Source organism: Manis javanica, chromosome 3 (assembly GCF_040802235.1).
Source record: "Manis javanica isolate MJ-LG chromosome 3, MJ_LKY, whole genome shotgun sequence".
Lineage (NCBI taxonomy): Eukaryota > Metazoa > Chordata > Mammalia > Pholidota > Manidae > Manis > Manis javanica.
The window spans coordinates 38,755,644-38,782,443 of record NC_133158.1 but is presented as its reverse complement, the minus strand read 5'-3'; the positions used below and the strand labels follow the sequence as shown (position 1 = coordinate 38,782,443).

The 26,800-nt window shown below is 43.8% G+C and overlaps 1 protein-coding gene across 1 annotated transcript in view; it reads left to right on the top strand.

The window, feature by feature from the left end:
- Positions 1-543: 543 nt before the first annotated feature.
- Positions 544-26,800, top strand: part of LOC108409671 (uncharacterized) — an 88,195-nt gene continuing 61,938 nt past the window's right edge. Inside the window, exon 1 of the mRNA XM_073231192.1 lies at positions 544-6,302. The gene's annotated coding sequence lies outside the window, so the exon portion shown is untranslated. The remainder of the gene's footprint in view (positions 6,303-26,800) is intronic.

Below are 26,800 nucleotides of genomic sequence, written 5' to 3'. Positions count from 1 at the left end.
TCCTTTATCATATGTTTATTTTGTGACTATCTTCTATGCTGTGGCTTGTTTTTTTCTCTCAGAGTATTTTGATAAATAGAAATGAAGTTTAATGTTCAAATTGAATTTTTTAATGGTTAGGACTTCTTGATTAAGAAATCTGCCTATTCCAAGATCATATTTTCCTATATTCTCTCGTGTAGCTTATATTGTTTTATTCTCTGCACTTGGATCACACTCCACCTGAAACTGATTTTTGTCATTGATGTGAAGGAGGAGTTAAGATTTATTTCCCCCATGAGGTAAAAGCTAAGATCATTGGTTTTCAACTTTCTTTCCTTTTCTAATGCATAATCAAAAACTGAATTTTCCTCTAGAATTGCTTTAGCTGCAACAACATATTTGGATAGACTTTCAATATCACACAGTTTCAAATATTTTCTAATTTAAGTTATGATTTCTTCTAGTGTACCATGGATTATTTAGGAGTGTGTGGCTTAATTCCAAAAGATGGGGTTTTCTAGTTATTTTTTCTTTTAATCTCTAGCTTAATTTCACTGTGGTCAGACCACAAACTGAGTGATTTCAATCCCATGCAATTTGCAGCATCTCCTTTTATGACTCAACATATGTCAAATGTAGTTACTTGAAAAGAATGCGTATGCTTCTGTAGATTGCAGAGTCCTAAAGGTGTTGTTTAGATCAAGCTTGTTAATTGTGTCATTCAGGTAGTTGGTCTTGATTCATATTTTTGTATCCTTTTCTATCAGCTACTGAGAGGGAGTATTCCCCTTGTGAGCCCTTTGTATATGACATCTTTACTCATTATGTCAAGCATTCCACCACAAACAAAAGAAATATGTCTGATAGAATTATTTTGATAGTTAATAGGTTTAAATCCTCTTATTTCTAGAATTATAGGAATTTAACCTACTTCTAAGAATTAGATATCTCCATGCTACCACATTACACCATATTCTATAGTAACACGCTTTCAGGCCCATACTGATCTTGGTTTATATCCTACCGTTACTAATAAACCACCTTATTTTTACCATCATTTCAGTAGCCATTACCTTAGGAACCATAATTGTAAATAGAAAGCTCATGTTGACTAGTAATTTGGCTTTGAAATAAATATACTAGCTATTTTTCCAATTTCAGTTTAAAAATTTAACCCATGGGCCATAGAGGCATCCACTAATTATTTTCCAACACAAGCCACCACATCACTTCTTATAATAGTTGTCATTATTAACTTAGTATGTTCCGGTGGAGGAACAATTTCAAAGACCTTTAATCCAGCAGCATCCGCCATTATAACAATAGCTCTCGTTAGAAACCTACCTCATCATAAAACCCCTTTCACCTTTGCATACCTGAGGTTACACAACATTCCATCATCCTTGGGCCTACCCTTATTAACATGACAAAAAGTCACGAATACCACATTTTGTCATCTGTCAACCTAGACATTACTGACCACAGCCATCACACCAGTCCTAATCAGAGGATGAGGTGGACTCAATCAAACCCAGCTATGAAAAATTATAGCCTATTTATCAATTGCCTATATAGGATGAATAACAGCTACTATAACTTATAACCCAACTATAACAATCCTAACCCAACTATAACAGTGTTATTAAATTTTAATACCACATTTATGCTATTCATAGACCATTCACCACCACACTAGCACTCTCACACAGAGATACAACACTCAGTCCCCAACACTTTTCCTTTGGTGAAAATGGAGGATTTGTTCTGTCTTGTTTTAATCCAAACACACTGATTAATTAAACACTTCAACTATTTAAAGTCACTGAGCAAACACCCACTGGCTTGGTCATCTTTTATTTTCCCATGGTGACACTCAAGATTGGGAACAAAGACATTTCTGAAGTTTTGAGACATTTTAAAACCATGATTCTCAAGCCCTGGTCTACAGAAGGATCCAGGATGCTGGTTGTACCCACTGGGGCCCCATCCCCTGTCTCCAGTCCTTCTGACTCTAGAAACTGCAGGGTGTAGAAACTGGCAGGCCCATGAATGTGGACCTCACATTAGGAACCAAAGCATTTTAAAGCACCATCAGAACTTGTTAGAAACACAGATTCTCAGGCTGTGCCACCCGAGACCTACTGAGTCAGAAACTCGAGGTGGGGGTACAGCCATCTGTGTTTTAACAAGCCCTCCCAGAGGTCCTGATGCACACTCGTTTGAGAACCGATTTAACTCCTGTGACCTTTGAGATGTGTCAGGTCAATCTGAAAAGTTACTCTGCAGTCCATTCTCCCCTGCATTCTCAGAATCCTAGGGCTGGGGGCTGGAAGGAGGTCTCCTAGTCCAGCTGCTTCTGAGGCAGATGATTTTGAAGTACCTGCCCAGTTCTCACCACGGACCTGCTGGGGTTGACGAGGGCTCCTGGTAAGGATCAGAGATGCAGTTCGGTCACCTGGATATTGAGATGGTCCCTGTGAGAGACTAGACCCGAAGGATGAACTTAATGCCTAAGGGCAGCCTTGTTCTGCCCGTTTGCCTGAGAGCAGAGGAGACTAGTCTGCAGAAGGAAGAGCGAGGCAGACACACAGGCCCAGAGCTGGGAGGTGGGAAGAAAATCCATTCCAAGATGCCTTCGAGGCCCCTGCCTCCTCAGACTTAACTCAGGCTACTGGCTCCTCAGACTTAGCCTGTTATGGGACTCCAGGCACACTGACTGGTCTTCAAGCCAACTTTGCACGGTTCTGCCTGAGGTTTTATGCACGCTGTTCTCTCTGCCTGGAACTCTTGTCCCCTCTTGCCCAGCTGCTTCCTGTCAATCAGGAATGTTCTTAAGTGTCTGAGAGTGACATGCCAAAGCCACAGTAGCCTGCTTCCAAGTCTTCATGGCATGTGTCATCTTCAGTGCTGTCCTATGTATTTATTTGCTTACTGGTTCACCATTAACTTCTTGAGAGCAGAGATCTTGTGGATCATCACTGGATCCAGATCATCACTGGATCTCCAGGGCCTTAACACAGCTTGGCAGGAAGAAAGATAGCTCAACGAATATCACTGAAGAAAAGGTCACTTTTGCAATCGTCCCAAGGCCCAGCTGCCTTCTAGCCAATAGGCTGCAGGAGACTCTCAGCCTGTGCTCCCTGGTCACACTTGTCCCTCCTCCCTGACTCCTGTGCATTCCTGATCGTCCCTGCCCAAGGACTCCTGAGGTGCTCAGCTTTCTTTTACAGACAAGGAAACTGAGACCCAGGTGACTTGCTCAGGGTTATGTGGTCAGTGAGTGGGACAGTAGGGACAAGAGAACTAAGCTTTCAGGCCACTGCTGCATCCCCAGGGGATTCACCCTCATGACCTAGGGTCACAGCACACGGATCTCCCCACAGCAAGACAGTCCAGTCAACCTCAGCCCTTTTTGCCTCCTGTTGCAAGCTTTTAGTAAGTCAGTTTCATTTTCAAAATACTGCCCAGCAGAATAGTCTGTGGTCAGCAGTACTCTTGTTGGAAGTTATTTTATTCTCTGATGAACTATAAAGTGAATGGCTGACTTGAATGTCTCTTGCTGAAGGAGCATGACAGATGATACACTCGTCTTCGGGCCACCCAGATTTCTTTTTTAAGATGTAAAAGGATACGATCCAGCAACTCTACTGGTTATTTATCCAAATAAAACATATTCAAAAAGATATATGTAGCCCCATATTTATTACAGCATTATTTACAATAGCCAAGATATGAAAACACCCTAAGTGTCCACAGATGGATGAATGGATAAAGATATGGATATATATAATGGAAAATACAAATATACACACACAGATATATGTATTTTAAATGGTACAATGGAATACTATTCAGCCATGAAAAAGTGAAATCTTGCCATTTGTGACAAGATGGATGGACCTGGAGGGCATTATGCTAAATGAAATAAGTCAGAGAAAGAGAAGTACCAACTGTGAAGAATCTAAAAATACAAAACAAAACCGAGTTCATGGATACAGAGAACAGATTGGTGGTTGCCGGAGGCCAGGGGTGGGAGGCGGGCAAAGTGCATGGAGGGGGTTAAAAGGTACAAATTTCCAGCTATAAATAAGTCATGGAGATGTAATGTACAGCATAGCAACTATAGTTAAAAATACTGTATTTGAAAGTTGCTAAGAGAGTAAATCATAAAAGTTCTCATCACAAGAAAAAAATGTATTAACTGTATGATAACATGTTAACTAGATTTAGACTTACTGTGGTGATCATTTCACAATATATACAAACATCAAATCATTATGTTGTACACCTGAAACTAATATGAAGTTATATGTCAATTATACCTCAATTTAAAAAAATACACAAGGGTGTTTTTTAGATTTTTAACCTTTTTTCTTGCAGTATAGTTGATATGCCATATTATATTGGTTTCATGTATACAACATAGGGATTTGACAGTTACATACATCACTAAATGCTCACCACCATAAGTGGTTACCATCTGTCACCATATAAAGATGTAACAATATTATTGACTCTATTCCCTATGCTGTATTTCCATCCCTAAAAAGGACATCTTTTTAAAGATATCTTTATGCTTTATGTTACAGCTTCTGTTTTGCTACAGTCCAGGGAATCTGACTTTTCTGTCCAGAGGAAAACACAATCCTAACTACTGTGTGCAGAACACTCTTCTAAGGATCTTTTCCAAGGAAACAGGACCTTTGCACTTATCGTGGGACCTCAACAAGTAAGTGTTGATGGCTGACTCAGCCATGACTGCTGGAGTGACTATTACCAAACTCAGAGCATGCTGGTCAGGGAAGGCAGGGAGCTAAAAGTGGGATTTGATGCCTTTACCTCTGGGAGGCAGAATGGCCATTGTCATGCCTTGTGGCCACCTGGGATCTTTATTTCCTTTCCTGTATTTGGAGACTTCCCCACCTGATGAGGCAGGACCTTCCTCCACTGGAGAGGCTGAAAATGCCAGGCCAGCCACTCTCAGGCCAGACTCCCTCTGTGAGTAAGTGAGGGCCAGTAACCTCAGCTCTGCTGGGCAAGCGCCACTCAGTCTGGCGGCAGCTACATCCCACTTTGGCCCGGGTGTTCCGTCAGCCGTGTGTGGAGCTGGTCCAGGCACACCTGGTGCCCAAGCCCAGCAGTGGCGTCCGTGCCCTCCGTCCTTGCCAGACCATCCCGAGCAGGATTTCCAGCCTCTGCCACTGGCTGCCTAGCTTCTCAGCCTGGTACCTGTCTTTCCAGAGATCGTGAAGGGCTTGAGATTAATTCCGTTTCTGCCTAAATCCTGAGTCCAACATGTAAATGGCTCTATTCTATTGGCCTCCCTTCCTTAGAGGCAGCCGTCCTGGGGATATGGCATTTCCTTACCTGCAGCCCCAGGGAAGCGAAACAGGCTTGTGCCTCTGACCAAGGCTCTGGAAGCGAGAGGGCACATTAGTCTCTGCATTTATAGGACAGGCAAGGGGCTCTCAAGGAATAATCCCGAGTGTACAATGTTAAACTTGTGCAGAGAAAACTAGGACCTAAATTAAAACTCCCAAAAACTGTAAAGTAGGAGTACACATGGCTGCCTGCGCCGCGGCGCCGCGCGCTCATTGGCCTTATGGGCCGTCAGTCGGGGGGCGGGCAGCCATTGGGCGCGCGTGCAGATCACGTGAGTCCGGCGGCAGTGTAGTAGCTGCAGGCCTCGCCGCTGCCGTATTCAACACTCAGTATGGTCAGGAGCGCAGCCGGGACAGGTAGCTCCCGCTGCCCCTCCGTGCTTCGGTCCGCCGTCCCTATCCGCAGGAGCAGCCCGCGCCTCTGGTCCGCCGTTCTGTCCGCGCAGCAGGCCCCGCGGAGACCAGATGTTGACGGACCCGCGCCGTGCTCGGCTGCGCCTGTCTCCCGGCCCGCAGGCGGGGGCGGCACCGACCTCGCCCCCTGGCCTCGGATCGCCGCCTCGCGCCTGCTGGGCCCCCGGCGCCGCATTCGGCCCTTCTCGGCTCTCCCGCGGCGGGCGAGGGCGGCAATCGGCCCGGACTTGGATCCGCCGTCCCGGCCGGACTAGAGCCAGTCCAGCTTTGCCGCCTCCAGCCTGGCGCCGTCGGGCGGCGCGACCGGGAACCCCGACGCCGCCGCGGGCCTGCCTTCGGGCTTGGTAAGAGCGGCTCGTCCAGCCGCAGCGCCTGGGGCCGCCTGTCCCCCGCCGACCACAGCACCAACGCCATCGAGAGCCCGGCCGGGAAGCGGCTTCCGCTGCCACGGATCTGCGGTGGAGGGTCCAGAGCGGGCCCCACTTCTGGGGTGAAGGCGACAGCGACGGCTCTGCGGGCTGGAAGGTACGTGGCCGCGAGGCGCGGGGACTCCTGCCTCCGCCTGTGGGCGCGCGGGAGCCGGACGAGGGGGCGGCGGTGCGAGTGGCTCGGCTGGCAGCGCGTGGTTCACGGGGCCGGTTGGCGGCCGACGTGGGTGGTAGGCTCGCGGGGCCCGGCCGGGGACCCTGGAGTCGGCGCGCTCCGCCGGAGGGGCCTCCCGGGAAGGGAGGGGGCAGGTCGGGTGCGCCGGGGGCGGGCGTCCGAGCGGCCGGCGAAGTTCGCCGGGGCGGGGGGGAGGGGCCCGCGTCCGCCCGGCACGGGGCCGCGCCGCCGATCTGCTCCCACGACCTGCTCCCACTGCCCGGGCCGGGGCGCGCAGACGGGGAGGCCGGTGGGCGTTGTGCCGTGTGTGGATTTTCTCGGCGCGGGCCTCGAGGGCGAGGGCCGGACGGCTGAAGTTCAAGTGTGACCCGCGGCGGGACGGAGGGCGAGAGGCCGCCCGGAGGCAGCGCCTTTAGAATTAAATTTTTTTTCATGACGTACCTCCCGTATTTTTTATTTGTGAATAAAGTTTCTTTACTTTGATTTGGGGACTGACAGTGCATTTTCTTGTATTTAGAAATTCGTTCTTTTCTGTCATTTCTGTTTGTGATCTGCAGCTGAGTAATTTATAACTAGCCACAGAGATTCTGAGACAGGGACCGTGGCTGTAGTCAGAGCAGGGTGAGGGCCTCTGGAAAAAGACCCCTGCCAAAACTCCATATGAAACAATTCAGCAAAGTCAGAGTCACATTAATTCTCTAAAGGAAAATAACAAACTAGGAGTATAAGCATTCTGCAGTGAAGATTAGGTAAAACTGAAAAGCCAGGACTAACTAGGCCTGGAATGTTTGAACATCCCCCAGATAAGAAAATACCTCAGCATAATAGCCCGTGTCTTCATTGTGTCAATTAAATGAGGCTATTGTAAAATTTACTTTAGCGGCTAAAAGGCCCAGTTGATCTTTGACTTTGCCCAGATGCTTTTCCTCCTCCGGCCCCTAATCAAGTAATGTATCACCTGGGCAATTAATACGGAAAGTGAACCCAGTCACAAACAACATAGTAAAAGGCAGGAAGGATCCCATCTTAAAGATAAGATTGCATTTCAACACCCAGGAAGTTAAGAAGTGGGTTCTTAACTTACTCTAGCAAACGGACAAAGACCTCAGCCCACCTTGGGGGCTGGGCAGGCGGCCTTTTTTGATATGCTCCCCAACCAAGACGCTGGTATCCCAGGGAGAAATCAGAGCAGTAAACTTCTTGTGTTGTTAATTTTAACTATTCTGGGACTACCTAAGAAGTCCACACCCCTAAGCCTTTGTCCAGTTCCCAAAAATCCTCAACTGCCTGTAAAACCCCTAGACAACACACCACTACGGGCTCTCTTGTGGGCTCTCTTGTGGGCTCTCTTGTCCCCACCAGGAGCTCTGTCCTCTTACTAAAAGCCTCTCCCTGGCTCTCCTACCTTGGGTATTTGCTAAATTCACTCTTTGACTCCGCAAACAAGAACCCCGGCTTCAATTCCGTGGTAGGGATGGTGGCTTCTCTCTTGTTGCACAGTCCTATTTGATTTAAAGAATCTCAACGAGCCTGACTTATGGTTTGTTACTGAAATTACCTTAAAACCTTTTTTATAGCCGAGTGAAAATTTCTGTATATGTGTTTGAGGACAGAAGCATGAGAAAAGGGAATTAAAATGGGTGAGGAGGTTATGCAGCCACGTGTAGTATCTTACTTGCTAAAGGTTGAAAAGTATGTGGGACTGATGTAACCATGTCTTATCTTACCTAGATGTTTTGTTTGGAAATTCCAAAATAGATGCCTTAATTGGAACTCGTAAGAACATTATTTTACCTGTGGTTTTTTGGCAAATCCTTTGGCAGCTGTAGCAGGAGAGGTGGCTTCTGTTTTTTGAATACTCTTTTTTTTTTTTTTCTTTTTTTTGCAGCTGACATTTGGAAGAACTAAACGATTGAACACTGGAAAGGAGACATTTAATTTTTTTATTTAAAAAGGTTAAAGGTGAATTACTGAAAGGCTATCACATTGGCAGTAGACACAAACATTGCTAGGTATCATGCACTGTACAGCGAATCTTTTCAGTGGATGTATAAAGTTGGGATGAGGGGGAAAATACAGAATGGTAAATTAGAATCCCTTATAGGCCAGAAGCCATCTTCCTGTCTGTGTGCTCTAACCTCTTCATCCAAGTTCTTAAACTGCAATTCGGCATGGCTTTCTGACAGAACAGAATGTCTGTATTTGCTTGGAATTTCTTTGGGGAGCCTGAATTATTTGCATTTTTCTGGGAACAGTCTGCCCTTGAAAACCGCCAAGTGCCCTGGCATGATGGGAATTTACTTGGCCAGTTTTTTTGTCTGTGTGTGTCATAATTTGGGGGCTTCATGGAATCCTCTTGGAAAGGCAGTATGAACCTCAGGTGATTGGAGAGAGCCCAGGAGTTTGTAGTTGTACTGAGGAGCACGGAGTGAGCACAGAATAGATTTCAGCTCTCTGCAGTTCAAGATTATCTTGGCCTTTACGGTAACAGCTTGCAGAGACTTGCCAAACCAACCCCCTGGGACCTCCCTTGGGGCAGATAACCACCTTTTTTTTTGGTGCATAGGAAATTCTGAAGTTCCTGTGGGTTGTTCCTGGGTTGGGAAACAAGACCAGACTAACTTTCAAAAGTGTTTGTTTTGGTGACTTAAGGGGCAAAGGCTTGAAATGATTTCCCTCATTTATAACAACGAAGCAAAACTGAAGGAACAAAATAGCAGCAGACTCAGACTCCAAGAAGGGACTAGTGGTTACCAAAGGGGAGGGGGTGGGGAGGGAGGGAGAAGGGGATTGAGGGGTATTATGTTTAGTACACATGGTATGGGGTATCACGCGGAAAACAGTGTATGTAGCACAGAGAAGGCAAATAGTGAATCTGTGGCATATTACTACACTGATGGACAGTGACTGCATTGGGGTATGGGGGGGAATTGATAATATGGGTAACTGTAGTAACCACATTGTTTTTTCATGTGAAACCTTCATAAGAGTGTATATCAATACCTTAATAAAAATTTTTTTTCAAAGTCAAAAAAAGGGGAGGCAAAGGCTTGTACCCCAGAGGGTGTGTGCCTATGCAGATATATTGAATGTGGGAGAATTCTTCCTGTTTGCTAATTACTGATGTGGACTAACAGAAGTCAAGTCAGTGGCACAGAAAGTCTTTGCAGAAAATGACTGCTTGCTATTTGTGATCGTCTAAGGAACATGTGAAACATGAAAATGAATTTTTGTACATTGTTGATTTCATATGATTCAACCTTTGAAAAAACACCTCTTCTCCCACTGCCATCCCAGTTTACTTCACTCAGTCTACCTGTTCATTGACTTCTGGGCTAAGTGCTACAAATACTGGGTTTTGGGTGGAGTGGCAAATACTCTTATTCTTGCCACTTGGAGGACATTTGGGCCACCTTCTTCCGGTTTATTATTTTTTGAAAAAATTTATCTTCATATAGCTTTGTTGATATAAGCTTAAAAAAGGTAAACTAGTTTTGTTTGATATTAATTCAAATAAAATTAGAAAGCTATATCTATAACCACTTTCCTGTTTATTATTTAGTGAGGTTTAACCTTAATGCATTACTTAAATAAGGACATAATCCACCAGGTGCTCTATTTTCAGGCTGTATTCATTACGAAAAAATTAAATGAGACAGGGCATGCGTAGTGCAGCCCCATTTCTGGTGTTCGATGGCCGGCGGCTTTCTTTGTGGTCACTAAGTCACAGATGCTGACAAGGGGGTGTCCGAGTCACCCCCTCTCCATTTTCCATTGGCCACTCCTTTGGCAGAAATTCTTTCTCATCTCGACTCCATTACGTTGCAGTATTCTGGTGCCCACATTCTGGCTTCCACTCCAGTTGGTTTAAAGTCATTTTACCTTCTCCTTCTCCGTGGTGAGGATATACCTCAGGACTAGTTGGTCTTTTTCTCTGGCCCTTTCCTAGGTAACTGACTCTATTGGCCTATGTCTCCATTTATCTCAAGGCCATAAAGGTCCCACTTTCACTTCAGGTTCCTGGTGTCTAGACCTAAGTCCTGCTCTCTGAGGAGCTTCCCATTTTTCATTACTGATTTGGGTAATGGTTAGTTAGCTCTGCTCTCTAGCTGGCAAACCTGGTTTAGCCTCCCCAAGTCTACTAACTCTTCTTTGCAGAGCCCCTTGAGACCATGAGATGCTCACTCCCCATCCTCGCCCCAGGCCCACGTCTCCCCAGGACTGGGAGCACCTGCACCTCTCCTGGAAATCACACAAACTTGGTCTAGTCTTGAAAGGTCCAGGTCACCAGCTTCCGGTCACGGCTCTCGCCCAAAAGGCATGTTTGCCTTCCCTGAGGGAAGGTCTGGTCATCTCTTAATTCAAGAGCTGTGAATCATTCTAACATCTCAGATTGCAAATACATGGTTGGGAAATTTTTTTTCTTGAAATACAGACAGTTCTTTACTGTTTCAGCTTCCTATGTGTTGCAGATGATAGCCACCTATTATGTGAGAACAATTTAATTAGTAAAACTAAACAGTGATTATTTTATTTTCCATAAATGGTCAAGTATTTTTTTTGCCATTTGTTGAATGGCCTTTGTGTACAAGTTGTAATAGATGGAATTGAATGAGAGAAAAATGATTTAACCATGAATCCTATGGGGAGATGAGTTGTGGCACATAAACAACTGATGGGTGGTAGGAAGGGTTAAATGCCTTGGAGAAAAATGGGGTCCTGTGGTGGCTGGTAAGGTGGGCTTTGCAAATGGACAGTTGTTCTCCCAAGGTTTCATCATAACATTTTCAAATGCTCAGCGAAATTGGCAGGATTCTACATGGAACACTTCAACACCTACTGTAAGAATAGAAATAGGTTAGCATAAGCATAGCCATCTTAAAGGCCTAGAAGCCATTTTCTGAGTATGTGACTTAGAAAGAAAAACTGGAACTGGGTAAGGCCTTGAAAAACAAGTTAATCATGAGCACCGGGTGGTGGGCAGCTGTGACCCTTGGTCAGCTAACCTTGGTCAGTAAATCTTACATACCAAGCTTATCGTGCAGAACCTCCCTAACCATTGAGGAGTAGTCTTACCCTGCCCTTGCTTAACCCCAGGATATATGTCTTGCAAGAATAATGTATAGTTATAGAAAATTGCTATGAGTTAAGTGCTTTGAAATTGCTATATAAACCCTTGGCTCTGAGTGCTCGGGGTCCTTGTTGAGACCCGCTGCTTCGGGCTGACTTGGACCCCAACTAGTTGGCTGAATAAAGACTTTGCTTGAATTTACATCTCTATGCCTGTGTAGTTTGTTCTCTGGGGAAGCCTCGGAAGCCTAGACCCTAACACTACCACCTAGTTTCTGCTACTTCATATTGTTATACTTGATCGTCTATTCATCGGCACATCCATCTTTCTGATGCCGGGGTGTCGGTCCCCTCCCTGCTTTGGAGCCGCTGACAAGGGAGGAGACGGGATGAGTTATGGAAGACCTGAAAGGGCCAGCCAGGGGGCTCAAGGCGGAACAGCTCAAGAGCAATGCCGAGAAGGCATTTCTTGTATTTATTGAATAAATAAACTTAGAATGAACTCAAACATCATTATCTGGCCTTGAGTCTAGCCCAAGGACACGACGCTTCTCAAGGATACCAAAACTATGTGAAGATGGCTCCAAGCCAAGCCGTGAGAACTGCTTTGGTTCTCATCACTCAGTCCTTGATTACACATCAACAGAGTGTGTGGGAAAAACAGTCAAGTCATGTGTGCTTATACATTTGATTTCTACCTTACTCGAATTATGTATTAACCCCATCAATCCCACACTGGGGTTTTTGTTTGCGGAGTTGAAGAATGAATTTAGCAAACAGTTAAGGTAGGAGAGCCAGGGAGACTTTTATTGAGATACAATGAGAGGACAGACAGAGCTCCTGACACTAGCCAGGAGGGGACAAGAGAGCCCGGGGTGGTGCCTTGTCTAGGGGATTTATAGGCAGTTGAAAGACAAAAGAGCTAGGGATGTAGATCCACCAGATGGTCTCTGAATGTTTATTTTTAAAGAGACACTAAGTTTCTTATCAGTTTTCCAGACTATTTTGCAGAGTTAACATAAATTTACTGCATAGCAGATTATTGGTTTGGGAGCATATCAGTCAAGGCTGCTTGTCTTGCTTTCAAGATCAGCTGAGTTATTGACTTGATTCCGGCTGGAGGAGGAAAAGCAGCCTCTGGGCAAAGTTAAAGATCAACTGGGCCTTTTAGCTGCTAAAGTAAATTTTACAATAGCCTCATTTAATTGACACAAACAAGACATGGGCTCTGCTGAGGTATTGTCTTATCTGGGGGATGTTCAAACATTCCAGGCCAGGTTATTCCTGGCTTTTTAGTTTTAAGTAATCTTCACTGAAGAATGTTTATATTCCTAGTTTGATATTTTACTTTAGAGAATTAATGTGACTTTGTCTTTGCTTAATTGTTTAATATGGAGTTTTGGTAGGGGTCTTTTTCCAGAGGCCCTCACCCTGCTCTGACTACGCCCGTGGTCCCTGTCTCATTTCTATCCATCAGTCTGTATTCTTTTTAAAATTTGGAATGATGGACTGGCATTCATAAAGGTGTGAAAATAGGGCAAGCATCAGTTTCTCAGACTGATGTGTAAGTCTAAGTATAGGTAGGAAAGTATGTATGAAAATACTGAGTGATAAATGTATGAAATACACAAAGTTGAAGGGGAAGTTAGGTGGGGAAGTTATCGTCACACTGAACTTGGACTTTACACATATTATGGAAATAATACTGTATTATAAACCAAATTTTTCAGTGAAATTGTATCTTTGTGTTTGTGGTAAGAGAAATGCATTACATTTTAAAATACGACTCCTTAGAAACATTCATATGTAAATAGGCCAGATGGAATGGAATAAAAACTTAACAGCTGGTGTGCTTACTGCATTTGATTTAAAACTAACATACAGAATTTGGTAATACATGGAACAGGCTATATAACTGACATGAATATGAATTGATATGAATAGTAGGCATTTACAAAATATTTAGCTTTTTGCTTGGTCCGCTTAAAAATTAACTTTCATGACCAGTGTCCTGGGAGCAGAGTGATTTAAATAAAGATTGTTTAAATTGATATTCTTGTTTTTTTGAAAAGTGAGGAATTCTGAAATTGACGTTAACAACCTTAAAATATATTTAGGACAGTTGTGAGGGAAAGTTATGTTGGCTCTAAAAGATGGTTTAAAATTTACATGTTGGGTCTAATGTTGATAGCTAAATACTCGATTACGCTTGATAGCTTTCTCATTGTAATATATCTTTCTGTACTAAGCCAGGTATGGGAATGAAGAAGATTATAAGGAAATATTTCAACAGATGCAGAAGACGTTGAATTTGTATAGACTAAACCTGAAGTTGATACCAAGCAGACAGACATATAACTGAATGTTTTCAGAATACTGGGAGTGTTTCTGACAAGCTCATGGGCTAATGCAGTTAGAGCTATTGTGGTATATCAAAAGGCACAGTCATTGATTAATTCAGACATAGTCATTTCAGAAATAACAAGTGTTGAAGAAATGTAGAAAGCTGTTTGATTACCTATAAAATTTTATTTAAAAGACACCCTGCTGGGAGGTGGGGGAAATGTGTAAGTTACTACCTTCCATGGGTACAAAATAGATTTCAGTGCACCCAGGATATCACCCTTGTGTGGTTGCTGGTGATGTCAGGGTAACTAGTGGAAAGCAGCCAGGAAGCAGTATGGAGTCGGCCGGTCTAATTTTTTTCCTACTATTCCTGTTCGTACATAGTGAAGTTCAAAATTGCGGCTCGTCTTTGGTCTTCATTCTGCTGAATGGAGAGAGGGAAAAACATCCTCATCCTCACCTTGTGTCTCATCTTGGTTCTGGTTTTGAAGGGAGAGGGCAGGGGGAGAGGCAGGAGTCAGTTTGTAGATCTGTGGGAGGACAGGCCTTTGCTCCCCAAGGTATCCTGTCCCTACTGACCCTGAGCCACATGAGTATAAATCCTAGGGACTGTGGACGTGCGTCTGTCTTGGGAAGAAGGCTGCCTCTGACGCCTTGTGGCTCATTGGTCTACACCGCGGCACCTGTGACCTAGATGTGCCGTTAGCGCCACAAGTCCTTGTTCCTCCTCCTCGTCCACAGCCTGCTGGCCTCCTGCGTGGAAACCCCGAGGCTGCCACCGTGTTGAGCGTGGCTTGGCCCCTACCTCTGTGCATGGATCTTTGAGACTTAAAAGGAAAGTCTTTTTCTGCCTGGATTACTTTTCCTCCAGATGGTATTTGTCCTAATCACAGTGTCGCATTCTTTGTGTGGCTTAGGTTACAGAACTGATCCTAATGCTAAACCCTGTGACCTTACCAGCCCTGGACGTGCTGCAGGTCATCCGATTCGAGCAAAGCTGTGAAGAGAAAGAAGGTGGGAGGAAGGGGTGGCCTCTCTCCTTTGGTTTCTTTTGTTTGAATAAACATTTCTTGGACAGCAGGTCTTTCTTAATTGCCATTCCTTACAAATCAGGCAAATGGGGCTTGGTTTTGTGAATCCCCACCTCTGTTACATGCGGTATTCCATAAGCGTCAGAGCTGAGGAAAGATGCTTTCTGTTCGCAGCTGCAGTCCTACAGCCAGGCCAGAGCTGCCTGCACAGGTTGACTGAATCAAACATTTGAAAGCAACCGAATGAACCCTGACATCAGAAGGGGAGGTGGCCTCAGTGGCTGCATTTTGGAACTGCAGTAAAAAAGCCTCAAAGAGCTGGGTTAGCCCTCTGAGTCTTATTTGGACTCTAGCCAAGACAGAGTCTAATGCAGGGAGGAGGAAGAGGAGAGCCAGTTTGGATTACGTGGGAAGATAAAGATCTTTTCTGTAGCTTGGTATCTCTCCAGTGGTTATCTGAGGCTGGGAGGCACTTAGCTCTGCCGTCTCGCCTCCCCCATCCCCAAGTCAGTTTTCTTCTTTACGTCTAGCAGTGTTGTGCTTTTGTTCCAGAGGCCTGTGGGGCAGGTGGCTTGAGGGCAGCAGCATCTTGCTGGCAGGAGAAATCCCTGCACACAGAGTGGTGGTGTGGGGTTGATGCTGGGGTTCTTGTTCATGAAGCCGAAGAATGAGCTTCACAAACACGCAAGGTAGGAGAGCAAGGTACAAGCTTTTATTTAGAGATACAGTGAGAGGACAAAGCTCCAGGTTCACGCCAGGAGGGGACAAGAGAGTCCGTAGTGGTTCGCTGTCTAGGGGATTTATAGGCACTTGAGGACTTTTGGGAACTGAGGGCTTAGGGTGTCCAGTTTTGCCAGCACCATCTGTTGAAGAGACTGTCATTTCCCCATTGTATGTCCATGGCCCCTTTATCGAATATTAGTTGACCATATATGTTTGGGTTAATGTTTGGAGTCTCTATTCTGTTCCATTGGTCTGTGGCTCTGTTCTTGTGCCAGTACCAAATTGTCTTGATTACTGTGGCTTTGTAGTAGAGCTTGAAGTTGGGAAGTGAGATCCCCCCTACTTTATTCTTCCTTCTCAGGATTCCTTTAGCTATTCGTGGTCTTTTGTGTTTCCATATGAATTTTTGAACTATTTGTTCCAGTTCATTGAAGAATGCTGTTGGTAGTTTGATAGGGATTGCATCGAATCTGTATATTGCTTTGGGCACGATGGCCATTTTGACGATATTAATTCTTCCTAGCCAGAATGAGTTTCCATTTGTTAGCGACCTCTTTAATTTCTCTTAAGAGTGTCTTATAGTTTTCAGGGTATAGGTCTTTCACTTCCTTGGTTAGGTTTATTCCTAGGTATTTTATTCTTTTTGATGCTATTGTGAATGGAATTGTCTTCCTGATTTCTCTTTTTATTGGTTCATTATTAGTGTATAGAAAAGCCACAGATTTCTGTGTGTTAATTTTGTATCCTGGAACTTTGCTGAATTCCGATATCAGTTCTAGTAGTTTCGGAGTGAAGTCTTTAGGGTTTTTTATGTACAATATCATGTCATCTGCAAATAGTGACAGTTTAACTTCTTCTTTACCAATCTGGATTCCTTGTATTTCTTTGTTTAGTCTGATTGCTTTGGCTAGGACCTGCAGTACTATGTTGAGTAACAGTGGGGAGAGTGGGCATCCCTGTCTTGTTCCCGATCTCAGAGGAAAAGCTTTCAGCTTCTCGCTGTTCAGTATGATGTTGGCTGTGGGCTTATCATATATGGCCTTTATTATGTTGAGGTACTTGCCCTCTATTCCCATTTTGCTGAGAGTTTTTATCATGAATGAATGTTGAATTTTCTCAAATGCTTTTTCAGCATGTATGGAGATGATCATGTGGTTTTTGTCTTCTTTTTGTTGATGTGGTGGATGATGTTGATGGATTTTCGAATGTTGTACCATCCTTGCATCCCTAGGATGAATCCCACTTGGTCGTGGTGTATGGTCCTTTTGATACATCTTTGAATTCCGTGTGCTAATATTTTGTCGAGTATTTTTGCATCTACGTTCATCAGGGATATTGGTCTGTAGTTTTCTTTTTTGGTGGGGTCTTTGCCTGGTTTTGGTATTAGGGTGATGTTGGCTTCATAGAATGAGTTTGGGAGTATCCCCTCTTCTATTTTTTGGAAAACTTTAAGGAGAATGGGTATTATGTCTTCCCTGTATGACTGATAAAATTCTGAAGTGAATCCATCTGGCCCGGGGGTTTTGTTCTTTGGTAGTTTTTTGATTACCGCTTCAATTTTGTTGCTGGTAATTGGTCTGTTTAGATTTTCTGTTTCTTTCTGGGTCAGTCTTGGAAGGTTGTATTTTTCTAGGAAGTTGTCCATTTCTCCTAGGTTTCCCAGCTTGTTAGCAGATAGGTTTTCATAGTACTCTCTAATAATTCTTTGTATTTCTGTGGGGTCCGTCGTGATTTTTCCTTTCTTGTTTCTGATTCTGTTGATGTGTGTTGACTCTCTTTTCCTCTTAATAAGTGGCTAGAGGCTTATCTATTTTGTTTATTTTCTCAAAGAACCAGCTCTTGGTTTCATTGATTTTTGCTATTGTTTTATTCTTCTCAATTTTATTTATTTCTTCTCTGATCTTTATTATGTCCCTCCTTCTGCTGACCTTAGGCCTCATTTGTTCTTTTTCCAATTTTGATGATTGTGACATTAGACCATTCATTTGGGATTGTTCTGCCTTCTTTAAATATGCCTGGATTGCTGTATACTTTCCTCTTAAGACTGCTTTTGCTGTGTCCCACAGTAGTTGGGGCTTTGTGTTGTTGTCGTCGTTTGTTTCCATATATTGCTGGATCTCCATTTTGATTTGGTCATTGATCCATTGATTACTTGGGAGCGTGTTGTTAAGCGTCCATGTGTTTGTGAGTCTTTTTGCTTTCTTTGTACAGTTTATTTCTAGTTTTACACCTTTGTGGTCTGAAAAGTTGGTTGGTAGAATTTCAATCCTTTTGAATTTACTGAGGCTCTTTTTGTGGCCTAGTATGTGGTGTATTCTGGAGAATGTTCCATGTGCACTTGAGAAGAACGTGTATCCTGTTGGTTTTGGATGTAGAGTTCTATAGATGTCTATTAGTCCATCTGTTTTAGTGTGTTGTTCAGTGCCTCTGTGTCTGATGGATCTATCCTTTAGAGTAAGTGGTGTGTTGAAGTCTCCTAAAATGAATGCATTGCATTCGATGAATTCTGTTAGTATTTGTTTCACATATGCTGGTGCTCCTGTGTTAGGTGCATATATATTTATAATGGTTATATCCTTTTATTGGACTGAGCCCTGTATCATTATGTAATGTCCTTCTCTATCTCTTGTGACTTTCTTTGTTTTGAAGTCTATATTGTCTGGTACTAGTACTGGAACACCTGCTTTTTCTCCCTGTTGTTTGCATGGAATATCTTTTTCCATCCCTTGACTTTTAGTCTGTGCATATCTTTGGGTTTGAGATGGGTCTCTTGTAAGCAGCATACAGATGGGTCTTGCTTTTCATCCATTCTATTACTCTGTGTGTTTTGATCGGTGCATTCAGTCCATTTACATTTAGGGTGATTATTGAAAAGTATGTACTTATTGCCATTGCAGGCTTTAGATTCATGGTCACCAAATGTTCAAGGCTAGCTTCTTTAATATCTTACTGCCTAACTTAACTCACTTATTGAGCTACTATAGACACTGTCTGGTGATTATTTATTTCTCTCCTTTCTTATTCCTCCTCCTCCATTCTTTATATGTTGGGTGTTTTATTCTCTGCTTTTTTGTGTTTCCTTTAACTACTTTTGTGGGTGGTTGTTTATATTTGCCTTTAGTTAGTATTTGGTTGCTCTGCTTTCTTTGCTGTGATTTTATTTTCTCTGGTGACTTCTGTTTAGCCTTAGGAGTGCTCCCATCTAGAGCAGTCCCTCTAAAATATCCTATGGAGGTGGTTTGTGGGAGGCAAATTCCCTCAACTTTTGCTTGTCTGGGAATTGCTTAATCCCTCCTTCATATTTAAATGATAATCATGCTGGATACAGTATTCTTGGTTCAAGGCCCTTCTGTTTCATTGCATTAAATGTATCATGCCATTCTCTTCTGGCCTGTAAGGTTTCTGTTGTGAAGTCTGATGATAGCCTGATGGGTTTTCCTTTGTAGGTGACCTTTTTTTTCTCTCTGGCTGCCTTTAATACTCTGTCCTTATCTTTGACCTGTGCCATTTTAAGTATTATGTGTCTTGGTGTTGCCCTCCTTGGGTCCCTTGTCATGGGAGGTCTGTGTGCCTCTGTGGTCTGAGAGGCCATTTCCTCCCCTAGTTTGGGGAAGTTTTCAGCAATTATTTCTTCAAAGACACTTTCTATCCATTTTTCTCTCTCTTCTTCTTCTGGTACTCCTATGATGCGAATATTGTTCCATTTCAATTGGTCACACAGTTCTCTTAATATTGTTTCATTCCTGGAGATCATTTTATCTCTCTCTGCGTCAGCTTCTCTGCATTCCTGTTCTCTGTTTTCTAGTCCATTAATGGCCTCTTGCATCTCGTCCATTCTGCTTTCAAGTCCTTCCAGAGCTTGTTTTACTTCTGTATTCTCTCTTCTTAGTTCTTGCATATTTCTCTGCAAGTCCATCAGCATGTTTATGACTTTTGTTTTGAGTTCTTTTTCAGGAAGATTGGTTAAATCTATCTCCCCAGATTCCTTCTGGGTTGTGATGTGGAGGATGTCTGGGTTAGTCTGGTCTGGATCAAATTTTTCTGCCTTTTCATGTTGATAGATGCAGTGGTATGCTATTGACTCATCTGTCAGCTGAGAGAGCCAAGTCCCTTTCCACTTTCTCCTGGCCTTTCTTTACTGGGACAATAGCGACCCCTAGCAGCTTGTGTTGGGCAGTTGTGTGTAGAGCAAGTCTCTGTTTCTTGCCTGTCTGCTATGGAGGAAGCTCCTTTGCTGTGGGCTTGGCCAGCCTCAGGCCCCCCCTATGGTGGGGCCACGCCAGAGGGGGAATGGGCAGGGTGCTGTTTATTGCCGTGAGGGGTCTCAGAGCTGCTGCCCAGGGGGTTAGTGCACCCAGACTTCCCCGGGATTCCCAGCTGCTGGGCTAAGTGTCCTGGGACACTTCCGTCCAGCTGTGGCATCCCTGTCCCTTTAAGACTTTAAAAAAGCACTCGCTTTTCTTTGTCCCTGGGGCACTGGCTGCATCGACCCACTTGCAGATTTTTACTGTCCCATTTCGCTTGTTTCCCACATTCCTCACACTGTGTGTCTTCACTCTGGGTGCAGATGGCTGGGGCTGGGTGTTTAGCAGTCCTGGCCTCCCTCTCCCTTCTGCTCCAACTCCTCTCCTCCCGCTGGGAGCTGGGGTGAGGGGTGCTTGGGTCCCGCCAGGCCAGGGCTTGTATCTTACCCCCTTCATGAGGTGCTGGGTTCTAATGGGTGTGGATGTAGTCTGGCTGTTGTCCTGTATCTTCTGGTCTCTCTTTTAGGGATAGTTGTATTTGTTGTATTTTCAAAAATATACATGTTTTTGGGAGGAGATTCCCACTGTCTTACTCACGCCGCCATCTTGGCCCCACCTTCCGAGCTGCTAATGTTCTTGAGGATCATTTGCATGAAATAAATTGCTTCTCTCTTGCTACTTTTAAGAGTCTTCATCTTTGGCTTTCTGCAGTTTGACTGTAGTATATGGATATCTGAATTTATCCTCTTAAAAGTGGCAAGAGAGAAGATGTATAGATTTATGTCCCAATATGGGAAGTTTTCAACCACCATTTCTTCATATATTCTTCTTGTTCCATTCTTTCTTGCTTCTCCTTTGGAGACTTCCATGATGAATAAGTTGCTATATTTGATGGTGTCCCACAGGTCCTTCAGGTTCTGTTCATTTTTCTTCATTCCTTTTTTCTTTCTGTTGCTTAGATGAGACAATTTCAGTTGCATAGAAAGGACGCATAAACATTACATAAACAAGATGAAGTTGGAGGGAGCCTTCCAGAAATAAAGATTTGGTTGTGCAAAGCTCCTGTGGTATGAGGCAGGAGGCAATTTCATCACCAACCACAAAGTATGGAAAGTGAGCAGTTAAAGAATTAATGGCACGACTTTGAGAAGGCTACAAGGAATGCTCTGTCCTTGGGGAAGAGCCTTGTTTTTATTAAGGCAAGAGGGTCTTGGGAAAATTTAGAAGAAGGTAGTATGTAAGAACATCTGTCTATTAGACTGTGATATCCTTGAGATTGAGGATTATGTCTGTATTGACAAGATAGTTTAGACTAATGCTTCTCAGACTTTAGTGTTCATCAGAATCACCTGGAGGGTCTTAAAACCCAGATAGCTATGTCCCATTCTTAGAGTTTCTGATTCAAACAATCTCAGGTGAGCTCAAGGATGTGCATTTCAAATAACTTCCCAGGTGATACTCATGCTGCTGGTGTATAAATCACACTTTAAAAACCTCTGAGATAGCCTATGTTGTGGTAATAAACAAATCCTAAAACCTCAACAGATATTAATAAGTTTATTTTCACTTACACGAAGTCTAATGGGGTTGGATAACTCTCTAGGGCATTCTCTTCTAAGCAGGAGCCCAGGAAGAATCCAGGTTGTTTTTCCCTTACAGTGATGCCACCTCAAACTCGGGCCTCCAATGTCACATGGGAAGGGAGAGAGACTTGGAGAATCACATATGTTTTCAGGGGTCAGGTCCAGAGGTGGTTTACCTCATCTCTGCTCAGATCTCACTGGGAAGATCTTAGTCACATGGCCTAAACATGAGAGCAAGGGAATCTGGGACATGTAAAGGAGGACCTGGATGTTGGGGATCATTAACAGTCTCTGTCACAGCATCTTCCGTCTCTAACCTCAGCAGAGGCACTAATGCCAGTCAAGATCAGGAGCTCAATATACATTGGCTCGTTTATAAATTAAATAGAACTTAAGTTATTTCACTAAAACCCAGGTTTAAGTTCTTCTTTAGGCAGACAAAGCACCCTTTACAACTAACCATTGTTATCCATGTACATCATCCAACACATGCACACACAACATGGCCTTCTCCGAGTGACCTTTTCTGACCTTGTCAGCTTCAACTCCACCTTGCTAGACCTGGTACATTCATAGATTTAAGAGATATGAGCATGATGAGAGGGAAAAATAATTATACTGGTGAAAAAAGCAAGGCTGTATCATGTTCACTCCCCTTCGCTGTAAAGTCAGACATTTGAACAAGAGTATTTAGTTCAACAAGCAGACTCAGTTTTGAGAGGGTTTATGCCCTTGGGATGTTCCACTTCCTGTATTGCCTTCAAGGCCTTTATTATATTCGAGGGCTGGTGATGGCCAAGTGACAGAAATGTTGACAGTTCTATTAGCTGTATAAGCAGGACAGGTCAATCAAGGCTTCTCATATCTCTCGGTAATGAGTTGAGTTTCCAAAGGCAGCCCAGATTCCAGCAGGATGAGCTGTAGGAGCTTGTTACAAGATGAAATGGCCTCACAGGGCTGCTTTTACCTCTAGGATCTTTGGTCACCACTTGAAATAGAAAGTGTTAGTCCTGTTGGAAACTAGCTTCCTGCCAGCCTTTAGTAGCACCCAGTGCAGAGTACAGAAATACAAACTGAGAGGAAGAGAACAATTTCTGGGCTCTAATGTGTCAGAACAGCAAGTTTCTTCCTTCACCATTTGTGATCTTCCAGGAAGGAAAAGATCCTGGTGATGGGTGCTTGAGATGAGCAGACCTTTCGGTTCCAATCTCTGAAGATACAAGAGGTCATGTTTTAACAATTTGCATCTCATTTTTATCTCCAGTTGAAGCACAAGTCTCACAACGATGAAGAATTACTTTGTTTAACAAGCACATCTATTCAGGGGAAAATGAGAAAATTTTATAAAAATAAAGTGAAAAAAGTTTCAGTGAGGAGTAAAGGATGCATTATTCAATGTCTCAATGCACTTGGTGTAATAGAGGTGTTTCCAATTACAGAGTAGATTGGTGTTTTACTAGATTTACAATTTTCACAGCATTTCATAGATAGAAAACATATTAGAACAGGTAATATCTAGCTGCTGCTTTGAACTTTTGTGCAGTACAAATCTTATTTATCTTTCTCATGACAGTGACTGCAGGAACAAAAATCATTTTCTTAATTCTTGACCCTGGTGGGCTGCTTTTCAAAAGGAAGTGGACACATTTGTACTGATTTTCATTGAGTTCACTTTTCACAAACATGATCTGCATTCAGATCTCTACATGCACCAGGAAATGAACTGGTTGAGTGATATTGTATTTGTAAAATGCCAGTATGACCTCGAAGCTACTCCACGGGGAGGACCCCGTTCAGGAATAAATCTTACTTTCTGATATGCTGCTGTAGAGATCTGGGAACCAGAGCTGTCCAAAGTCTCTACCAATACACAGCATTCCACAAGGCAGTGTTTATTAAAGTACTATTGATCTAAAAAACCCAGAAATGGTATTGCTCTGTAATCAATTCTCAATTCTCTGCATTCAATCAATGAACATTTAATGGGGGCCCATTATATTTTTATTGAGTATAAACAAAAGGGAAAACATGAGCTAAGAATCAGGCTTCATGTTTCAATATGTGGCTAGAGAGAGCAATTATGAGAGATATGTATGTCAAATTGCATTATAACCTGTTGAGAAGCAGTGTAGTGTAATGACAAGGGTTTTTAATGGATTTTTTAATCATTGAGAACTTGGGTTTCCCCATTGCCCCATTTTCTATCTGTGGAATCATGTGAAAGTTACATAAGGCTCAACAAGCCTCAATTTCCTCATCTGTAAAAGAGACATAATATTAGTTGCAGTATGGAGTAGCAATGAGAATTAAATGAGAGATATATGAAGAAGTCAAGTATGTAGTTGTGGTGAACCTGGGGTTCCTATGACCAGGATCCTCACTGACCTTAAACCACCTGATGATGTAACTGGCCTGTTACTGGGCTGCTGCTTCCACACCTGTAGACAATAAGCTGTTATTACACTATATAGAGAGCTTGGCCCAGTGCTATGGGCAGAGGCAGAGACGCTAGTGCTCGACCTACCCGGGAGAACGAGCCGGATAATAACCCCTTTTACCCCCAAAGAAACGTTCTACTGTCATTTCTTTGGTCACACGTTATCCATAGCGAACTTGTGTGGGGCTGGAGCCCATTGGCAAGACAATTGGCATAGTCGGCAAGGTTCATTGTTGACCAAGGAAAAAGACAGGCTGCCCTTATGGGAGGGGTGTTTCAGTGGGCTGCCCCTGTGAATGGGGAGACAGCAGATCATTCCCCAATTGGTATGTGGTCTGAGGTGGTTTGCCTTCTAGAAGACTGGGCCCCACCCCTGGACTGGAGGCAGGTGGAGGTGACACCTGAGGCTGTAGGGGTGGCCCTTGATATAGTAAGGGGATCCTTTGAAAAGCAGAGTGCCCGGAAGGCAGTGGGGATTGTGGGTTGGCTGCTTCTCACAGTCTTAAAAAGGTCTACAGAAGAGGCTCAAGAAATGGCGGCACAAGAATGCAAGCTGCAAACTTCTGTGGATTCCCTGAGGAAGGAGATAGCCTGGATGTGGGAGGAGCTGGCAGCAAGGTGCCATTGGAGATGAGACAGCAGCACTGCCAGGTGTTCTGAAGGAGGAAGAGGCCATCAAGGAAAAGGACAAACTCCTGAGGGAAGCACAGGCAGAGGTGGCACGAGAACGTCAGCTGCGAAGCATTGAGGTGAAGGTAAGAGAGCTGCTGAAGACTGAGCTGGCATTGCTGTGAGGCACACTAGAAAAGGGAAAGGTTGTAGCAGAGGAGGCACTCGGGGGAGGGGAGAGAAAGGTGCCATCAGCCCCAGAAATGGAGGAGCTGGGGAAGAATGAAGTGGTGGTGCCGGAGGCACTGGCCCCTCCTGTATTGAGAGCATGCCTACTGGTTGTAAAGAAAATAAAGACCCAGCAGATGAAAGTTCCCCAAGGAGTGGTATGGCAAAAACACCCACACTAGCCAAGTGGGGTGCTTACCTACAGCTGCATAGTGCCCTCTTTAGTAGCCCCTTGAGTAAGGAACTCCAGCACTTGTTGGGGCCAGTGACGTACATTAGTGAAAAGTAGGAAGAACTTGCTTTTGAACCATTTGTAGCAGAGAGACCCCGAAAGGGAGCCCTGAGCCCCATAGACATGTTAACACAGATGGCTGCCTCCCCTATACAACTGCAATGAAGAATCACTGAAGCTGAGGTGCAGCCACCAGAATAACATCTTGCTGCCAGCACCAACTGCACTGAACCCCAGAGACTCCAAAGAGTGGGTGTGGCCTTGGACCTTTTGACACATGGACCAACGATGGCTGGCTCTCCTGGCACCTTGGGGACAAGGCCTGGAAGCTGGCCTCCTGTGTATTTCTGGAATAACAGCAGAGTGGCCCCCAAAGGTCACAGTAGTATATCCTGAACGGTCAGAAGGTAGGAGTATTTTACCTGGGAGCTTTGTTTTATCATTATGGCCAGTGCATGCACCTCCAGTAGTGCTATATATAGACCATTCAGTAACCCCCACGGTGAAAGGAGTAAAAGTATGGTATGCTAGACCTGGAAGGGACCCCCTTCCTGCTACAGTCCTATCACAGGAGCACTCTCTGGCATGCATCCTACCTGATGGACAAGATTTGCCTATGTGGGTGTCATTAAAACATGTGTCTAATTGCCCCTAAAGTCTTGTGGATTGGGAACCTCCTCTGACTTGAGGATTGTTAGACTTTTTGTTCAAAATACTGGGTTTTAATTTTTGTTACTATCTCTAAGTTGTTGTTCATTATTGCCCCTAAGGTCTTTGTGGATTAGGAACCTTCTCTGGCTTGAGAATTATTATAATTTTTGTTGCCTGTATTAAAATCTTGTATATTAGTTTTTGTTACTATCTCTAAGTTGTTGTTATCCTCTGTTGCTGTTGTGGAATCTGGGTACAGTGCTCCAGCTTTCTAGCACAAGGACCATTGCAGAAGATTGAAAGTGTGTATATTGGAAGGCAAGAATCCTGGAGGGGTGCAGTGTGGGGAAGTTGGGGTTCCTATGGACAAGATCCTTAATGAACTTAAACCACTTTATGATGTAACTGGCTTGTTGCTAGGCTACCGCTTCCACACCTTTAGGCAATAAGCTATTGTTGCACTCCGCAGAGAGCTCAGCCCTTTGTTCTGGGCAGGGGCAGAGGCAGAGACACTAGTGCTCGACCTACCGCCAGAAGAACAAGCCAAGTAATAAACCCTTTCACCCCAAAGAAACGTTTTACTGTCATTTCTTTGGTCACACTGAATTCATAGTGAACTTGCCGGAGGCTGAAACCCATTGGCAAGACAGTAGTATATGTTCAATGAATGGTAGCCAAAACTGAGCTTACAGTAGTTATTATTCAGCCTCCTGGGAACAGGCTGTATTAGATGTATTAAGTGTTATTTATCAAAAAGGATATGACTTCTAAATAAAAAACATTTCTAAATAATGTTTCCTCCCAAAATTTATGTCAAACCTAATTCCCATGTTTGGTACTTTGAGGCTTGGCCTTTGGGAGGCAGTTTGGTCGTGAGAGTGGAGTCCTTGTGAATGGGATTAGTGCCTTTATACAGGAGACGCCAGAGAATTCCCTGGCCCCTTGCATCACATGCGGGCACATTGAGACGTGGCCATCTGTGAACACTGACTCTGCTGATGTCTTGAGCTTGGACTTTCCATCCTCCAAAACTGTGAAATATAAATTTCAGTTGTTCATGAACCAGTCTGTGGAATTCTGTTACAGCACCTGAATTGATGTAGATGAAAGACTTTCTTTGTTGAAATTAAAAAAGGATTTTAATGCATGATAATGGGTTTGTATATTTGCTAACCTCAAGCACACATTAGCTTGTAAATATCTGCTAACCTAAGGACCTGGTTTACATTTCAGTATAAATAAGAATGAAGAATAAGAGGAAATAAA